The sequence below is a fragment of the Hipposideros armiger genome, unplaced genomic scaffold (genome assembly GCF_001890085.2).
Source record: "Hipposideros armiger isolate ML-2016 unplaced genomic scaffold, ASM189008v1 scaffold_12, whole genome shotgun sequence".
NCBI lineage: Eukaryota > Metazoa > Chordata > Mammalia > Chiroptera > Hipposideridae > Hipposideros > Hipposideros armiger.
In genome coordinates this window covers 4,077,992-4,086,233 of record NW_017731362.1, presented here as the reverse complement: position 1 = coordinate 4,086,233, position 8,242 = coordinate 4,077,992, and the positions used below count along the sequence as shown (strand labels likewise).

At 39.1% G+C, this 8,242-nt stretch overlaps 1 protein-coding gene across 1 annotated transcript in view; it reads right to left on the bottom strand.

Annotated features, from left to right (window-relative positions):
- MAPK6 (mitogen-activated protein kinase 6) overlaps positions 1-8,242 on the bottom strand; it is a gene marked incomplete at its 3' end in the record, with an annotated part of 33,999 nt that overhangs the window by 25,224 nt on the left and 533 nt on the right. The window lies entirely within an intron of this gene.

Here is an 8,242-nt window from a genome sequence, read left to right as displayed (position 1 = left end):
GAGTGGCCGTCCAGAAGCCGGCGACTGATCTGCCTTGCCCGGGAAGAGCGCAATGATGGTGCCAACTTGGGCCAGTGAAGCAATGTCCTCCATAACTAGACTGAAGAACAAAACGACAGCAACTTGTCTGTTCCCCTTCCCCAATTCCCCAGCGCTGTTCCCATCCCAATTCCCCAATAAAAATCTTTAAAAAAAAATCTGCAGCATGAGCCGAGATAGGCTATTGGTATGGAACAGCCACTGAAAGTGGCTTGCATGGGGCCATAAGTTGTGTGGGGCAGCGTCTCAGGAAATCACCAAGGTGAGAATAGTGTTAGCCAGGTTGATGGAGACTCAGATATGGCAGCTGCCTGCATCTGTACACTGGGTGGTGGTGGGGGCTCCACAAAGAAATAATGTCTTCTGCCAGCACTTCTGCCTAGGAGAAAGTTGCCCCTCCAGCTCTCACCCTGAAGTCAAACATTCAGTTCCTCCCCGTATGTCCCCTGCGCAATTCAAGCTGCTGCCCTAGCGAGTGAGTCCATCAGCGAGTAAGTCCATGTGTAGGCCCTTTAAGAGGAACACCTGGGACTCCAGCTGCCCTCCTTCTCACTCAGCCACAATCTCTGCTGGTTTTCAGTCAGAAGTTGTGGGGACTTCTCTTCCCAGAACTGGAACCCTGGGCTGGGGAACCTGGTGTGGGGCTGGGACCCCTTGCTCCTACATGGGGACCTCCATAGCTGAGATATCCCTCCCGATATTTAACAGCCACACATGGGTGTGGGACCAGTCCATTCTGCAACTCTGCCCCTCCTACCAGTCTCAAGGTGGCTTCTTCTATATGTTCTTAGTTGTAGGCATTCTGGTTCAGCTAGACTTCAGGCTATTTTCAATGATGGTTGTTCTGTAGTTTAGTTGTAATTTTGATGTGGTCATGACAGGAGGCAAGCACATCGTTTACCTCCTCCACAATCTTGACCAGAAATACCACAAGCAATTAATTTTTAAAAGTATTTGTTTATATTATAAAGGAAGTCATAGCACTGAACATGAGAGTAATTTTTTTTAACATTTAAATTTTAAAAGAATATAAGAAACAATAGCAAGCTTCATTAAGAATGTATTATGTGTGAAGCATTGTACCGGGCATATACTCTTACACTAAATCCTCCTAACAATATTACAGAATGGGTCTTAGGATCTTAATTTCAGAGAATTTAAATAATGCATTCAATATCACACATCAGTGACAGAGCCAGGATTTAAACCAGATTTGTAAACCAAAGCCCATGATCTTCTCAAATAATGTAATGTTTTTATTAACAAATACAGTACATATATACACGTACACACACACACACACACACACACACACACACACACACACACACACACCCTTTTGAGAGTAGAGTGCATTTCCTACAGACAGGGGATTCTTCTGCATAACCAAATATAATGATCAAAATCTGGAAATTAACACTGGTAGAGCACTACCATCTAATATTCAGTTTAAGTTTCTGCAACTGTACCAATAATGTGCTTGAGAGCTAAAGGACCCAATGCAGAATCACATGTTACATTAACTACAATGTAATTTTTAATATACGTTCTCCCTTTAGAAGTTTAAAGGAATCAAACAAATATTTTATATGATCCACAAAAGTTTACTGAGTACTTGGCATGTGTTTGATGGTACAGTGGAGAATAAGACAGTTAAGGTTCTTCTGTTTCCAAAAAGTTTACACTGTAGTGAGGAAACTCTAACAAAAAGTAAACTAATAACGTAACTTCAGATTTGGCTAAGTGCTATGATTGGGTGGCTGGGAAATGGCCATCTAAGGAGCAGAAACCTGAATAAGGAGAAGATACCTGCATTCCAAACAGAGAAAACAGCAAATACAAGCTAAAGCAAGATAGAACTTGGTATTTTGAAGGAAAAGAAAAGATGCCAGTACAGCCACAGTGACTGGAGCAAAGGGAATAACAACTCATGTAGAGATAAGATTGGACAGGTGGAAAGGAACACATGAGGCAAGGTTCTGAATTTTCTAACTGCAAGATAAGGAAAACTACTGAAGGGTTTTAAGCAGGCAATTGGCATAGTTACCTTTACATTTCAAAAAGATGGTTCTGGCTACCGGGAGGAGAATAAACTGAAGAAGATAGTTCAGTGAAAGCAGAGACCAGTTAAAAGCTACTTCAGTAGGTCACGTGAGATTATGGTAGCTGAAATTAGGCTGGTAGAAATAAAGATGTCAAATAGGAGACAGATTCAAATGATATTTTAGAGACTAAGAAAACTTGGTGAATGAGTAGATAGATATGAGGGATTAAGGGGACAAGAGGATTCAAGGATAACACCTAGGTGCCAACTACTGAGACAGGGAAGACTGGGAGAAGAATGATATGGGAGAAAGAGTTCTATTTTAGAAATGTTAAATCTATTTAGATAATGTCAATTTAGATAACTCAGTAGCAATATCAAGCAGGCAATTGGATAATGCATCTGGAGCTCAAGGAAAAGTCTAAACCAAAAACATAAATTTGAGAATTATCCACAAGTAGATTGTATTTAAACAAGAAGTTGAATGAGACCACCTAGGACTACACTCCGGGATATGCCAAAACTAAGAGGCAGGTAGAAGAGAGAAGCCAGTAAAAAATTATGACAAGGTATGAGGTAGGAGAAAAACAAGAAGACTATGTGCCTCATAAGCTAAGAGAGAAGCAAGTGACTAGGCAGAAAACAGTGGTCAGCTATACTGAATGCTGCTACAAGATCCTGTAACATGGATTTGGTAAATGTAACTCACTATGGTAACCCTGACTAGAACAATTTCAGCAGTAATTGTGAAGCCATTCTGGAATGGCTTCTAGAAGCCAGTCTGGAGTAGGTTGAAGAGCAAAGGAAAGTGGAGAGAGCACACAAAGACAACTCTTGAAAATTTGCTTGAAATAGCATCAGAAAAAGAATGTGGAATCATGAGAGGGTTTATAAGAGATTTCTGTATCTGCACTGTCCACTATGGTAGCCAAAAGCCACATATGGCTACTGGACAACTGAAATGTGGGTACCACATAGGACAGTATAGGTCTAGAGAGCACATGTATAAAATAAAGATGACCCAATAGAAAGGGAAAAGCTCATAATGCAGCCTTAAGTCAAGAGAAGGAATCCAGAGCACAAGTGGAGGAATTTATAAGGAATGTAACATGAATGAAGCAAGGCATAAAATTAACCAGTGGGAACCAACAAGACCTAAAATCAGAATGTATTAAGCTTGGCTGCAATCTTCAGCAAAAGACTAAATTACAGAAGGCTATAAAAGCTAAGCAGAAGGGGAAAAGAAGGTAATTTATACTTACTGAGCATCTATTAAGTGCTAGCTAGGCATTTTCTAAGTGACAAATTATTTCTGTTATTTAGAACCACTACCTTGTGAATCTCATTTTACAAACAAGAGCACTGATGCCCCAAAAGGTAAAGCAACTTCACTGAAATCACACACATACCAAATGTCAAGATTTGGACACAGGCCAGTCTGACTTACTCTAGGATTAGAATTTTCCCACTGCATAAGGTGGGAGGTTAAGAACCACTCAATGTTTCTGCACTTGGAAATAAATAACATAAGAAACAACAGATCAATCTGGCAGCTATCAACAAGTGCCAACAAGCCTGGAGGTACTGGGCTAAAGGCAAAATTGTTCCCTCTGCAATCCATCCACAAGATAATTAAGAAATGCTTATTTTTAATTTTTTTAATCCAAGTGAAAATACCTTTATTGAGAAAAGGGAAAAATGTACATTCTTGTAACTTAGATTATCTACTTTACTGAACACAGGAGTATCAATCAGAAAATTGGCACTGCTTTATAATAACTACTAAAATAATATCTGGGCATACTAGAAAAGTAGGTAGTTAAAAACCTACCATCTCAAAACAAACCCAACCAACCTTTCAATTTGTAAATGAACAGGGAAATTATTAAACTGAGCTTAATCAGTTATTAGATTAGAGCTTAGATTATTTTAAATTAAATATGGGCAAAGAGCATCTAGATCTGTGCTGTCCGATGTTAGCCACAAGGTACATGCAGCTATTTAAATATAAAATTAATTTAAATTAAATAACATTTAAAATTCAGTTCCTCAGGTGCACTAGCCACCTTACAAGTGCTCAATAGTCACATGTGACTAGCAGCTATCTCATTGGACAGCACAGAACACTTTCATCATCACAAATAGTTCTATTGGACAGTGATTAGACCCTCAATTTTCCTTTTGACTTTTTTCAAGAGAGCCAATGGAAAGAGTAACTCAGAAGACCTGAGTTTTCCAAATCAGTCACTAATCAGCTGAGCAACTATGTATACATCACTTAGTAGAGCTTCTAGACATGAATATACATTTGAATCACCTGCAAATATTGTTAAAATACAGATTTTAACAAATTCCCATGTGATGCTAATACTGCTGGTCCAGAAATCACACTTTGAGAACCAAGGTCTTAGATCTCTCTGGACCTCAGTTTCCTTAGCTGTCAAGTGATGTACCTGGGAGCAAGATAATGTCCATGACCCCTTTGTAAACACTAACATTTTATAGTTTTATGGTTGTACAGAATTAAATGCACAGAGATTTCACCCTCTCTGCAGAGGCACAGTCTCTTCCCTGAAGTAAATGCTAGGATTCTAACAATTTTTGATACAATTTTTTTCTGTGAAAAGACATATAACATTTAAATGAAAATCAATGGAAAAATGAGATTTGCTATATAAACATTCAAACTTTTCAGAAATGGATTTAAAAGGCTAACATGTATTAAAGACAAACCTTTTAAAAACTATCAGAGGAGCACACTATATTTTCCAAACATGCAGTTCATGGAGGAAAAAAAACAATGCTGGACTCAGCTTATGCCACTGTTACTGTAAAAGCATCAGCTCCACATGAAAAGCAACTCCCTGTAAATAGCCATTAACGACAATAACATTGTTTTTGTAAAGTCTCAGTCAGGGCTATGAGCAATAAAACTGACCAAAATCCCGATGCCACTAGCAGCATGTAATGTAACAGCCCACAAAACAGGCAGAAGGAGCTGACAGGAGGCAGCCAACAATGCCACAAAGAATTTACTCTTGAAGCATCTTTCTATTTTAACAGGGGCCCAAGAGAAACACATGGTTCAAGTGAACAAGGAACTGGATAGCAGTTGATAAGGCTCACCATTTCATAAGGCAATACCTCATAGAAAAGAGATGGGGTAAGATATCCAGCTGGTTTATAAATTCTGAATTATGCACGACAGCTAATTGCCTATATTCTTACACACACACACACACACACACACACACAGGGAATGTGTACTGGAAGTACATGTTTAACCTCTAAGTGATAGGATGCTTTGAAAATCTATATTATAATACTTTTATATTTGAAATTTATGTTTCCTTTAATTTTAAAGTTTGAATTAATCTTTATTAAAGTTCCTCTATATAAACTATGCAATACTCTCCCAAAATCTCTCCCAAGATTTAATTCACATTAACAATACACATTATTGCTCACAAAGCTTTTCATGTAAGTCACTTTGAGAAGATAAATACTATACAAAGAAAAACGAGGGAATGGGGAGTTTTTTTCTTCTCACTTCTAAAACAAACTGCTACTCTCAATCTTTTTTTTTTTTCAATGTCATTTTAAGCCAACCTGCTAAATGATGGCTTTTTAAAATCAGCCAAAATATCTTAATTACCAAATATCAGTGTATGTCCTAAATTTGGAACTGTACATTCAAGCTTATCTTTAAAAATAAGACTGATGGAAAACATTGCCTATAACAATACCAATTTCAAGCTGTCTTTATTAAAACTAAAAACTTATAGATCAGATCTATTTCAAGTCGTGTTTATTAAAATCAAAAACTCATATAGATCAGGAGAAAGCACTATGTATATAATTCCATCAGAATGAAATGCTCATGTTCAGAGCAATAAATGATTAAATATTTCTGCACCTTTACAGACTGATTTAAACTAACTTCCAGATACTATAAAGATAACTTTTACATTACCAATGAAAATATAAGGTTAATTTCTCCCATGCCAGAAAAGTACTATCTGTCCTTTGTAAATAACCTGTAACAAATATCAACAATAACCAAAGAACTGCTAGTATCAAACATTTAATTGCAACAACTGACCAGCAATTTTACCTTTCCTCTCAACAAATGTTACAAAATTCCACCTGTAGGATATGATAGCCTTTTAAAATGCAATTTAAGAAGCCATTACTTTTTTAGAGAAACTGTAGTTCTGAGACAGAGAGAATAAGGATTATAATGCGGACAGAAATATTTTAGCCTATCATTTAAAAAAAATACAGTGTATAAAAAAAAAAGCCACGTAGCAGTGTGGGCAGGATGAGTCATCATCCAACTCAAAACTTGCAGCACTTCAAGCTTCCTCCTACCCGACCCCATCCCCTTCATCCATGTACCCTGAGTCAGCAAACCTTACCATTTTGTCAGTTATGAATTCTCACGATGCTTAAATGAACTTATGCAAAACACTGCAACACTTTTAGTACTAACACTTGTCATTAGAACATGTGCTTTTTCTATTGCAAAATTAACTGATCTTCAATCTTCTCTAGATTCTTTCTTAACCACAGAAAGTTGTCAAACACTGCTTTTAATTTTCTTTTGCAAATTACTGAACTCCAAAATATGGTCATATATACAGGATGCCAAAAAAACGTATACACATTTTAAGAAAGGAAAAAACTGTATTAAATAGTACTCAATATATACCGATAACAAAAGGTGAATGCAAGTCATATGTATACATGTTTTTGGCACCTCCGGTATAAAGGTTTTTATAAACAATTCTCCATTTCTCAGTGTTTTTTTCTGAATAGTGGTATCTAGGTGATAAAACATGTTCTACTCAAATTTGGCATTTCCTAGATGACAGCAATTACTGAATTTAGGACACCAATAAGCAATTTTACAAGTTTCACAAGGCAATGCTTAGAATGTGATGTAACACATATGAAAGGGCTTTACACAACTTGGCACAGCAAGACTTTCATAAACACGTTTGAACAACTAATCGTTAAAGATATGTAAAATTTCTCCCACCCAATTCAAAATTATTTTTCAAACGTTAGAATCTGACATTTCTAAGAGAAACTCTAGAGGCAGTGCCCTCTTTGGACCCTAGTCAGATTACTCTTTCCATCTCAGTTTCCCAACGTCGAAGAGAGACCCTGTGTCCAATCGAAACTTTAAAAAATAACAAGGTAAAAAGAATCAAGCAATCAGAAAATTACTCGGAAGCAGTCTGCGCTCCATTTTGTCCCCTGTTAATTTTTTCTCTCTTCTCTCTCTCTCAACGAATCACCTTGTATCCGTAAAATAAGTTAATACTGAGACTGACTTCAAGGGCAATTTTTGCACTGAAGGGAAAAAAAACATGAATTTTGCTGCAAATACAGCAGGATTATAATTCCACATCACCAGTTTCCTTACTGGACCTTTTCCAATAAGCAAGCAAAGGAAAAAAATAAGACAGGAAAGAAAGAAAAAAGATCCTGCTTCACAGAGCTCCCACGTAACACCTGAACCAGTAGAGTCGTACTAAAACAAGGAACAAAAGGCGGCCAAAACACCTTTACTTTTCAACGCACCACACCAAGTCAGATAAAAATACACAGCGAAGTCAGGAGGCCCTTTTCAGTCAACTGACAGAACAAGTTTTCATTTGGGTCCTTTCACCGACCACCCCTCGACGTCCCGAACGCAGCTAAGGAAAGGCTGCAGGCGAGGGGAGGGAGGAAATTAGGAATTCCGACTCAGACCAGTTTTCTGTACCTCCTTTACGGCTAGACTCAAAACTTGGGCAGAGGACTTCAGGGCTCTCAGACGAGCCGGGCGAGCGGCGCGCTACGCAATTTGCCGAGTCCACTGGAGACTTTGCCCGGCCGGAGTCAGCTGAGGCCGAGTCACCGGAATGGGATGGGGGAGGAGACGCGGGAGCATTTCGAAAGGCAACGTGCCAGGAAAGCGAGACTCCGCGCCACCTCATGCTCCCCGCCCGGGCTGCCCCTCCCGGCCGCCGCCCCTAGCCCGCCGGCCGGGCTTCGAACCTGGGGAACCCGGCGCCGGCAGCAATGCCGCAGCCGGCATGCTGGGGGCCCCCGGGGCTGGCGGGCGCGGCCCGGCCGAGGTGCCGGCGAGGGGCGTGCCGGGTGGGAGGG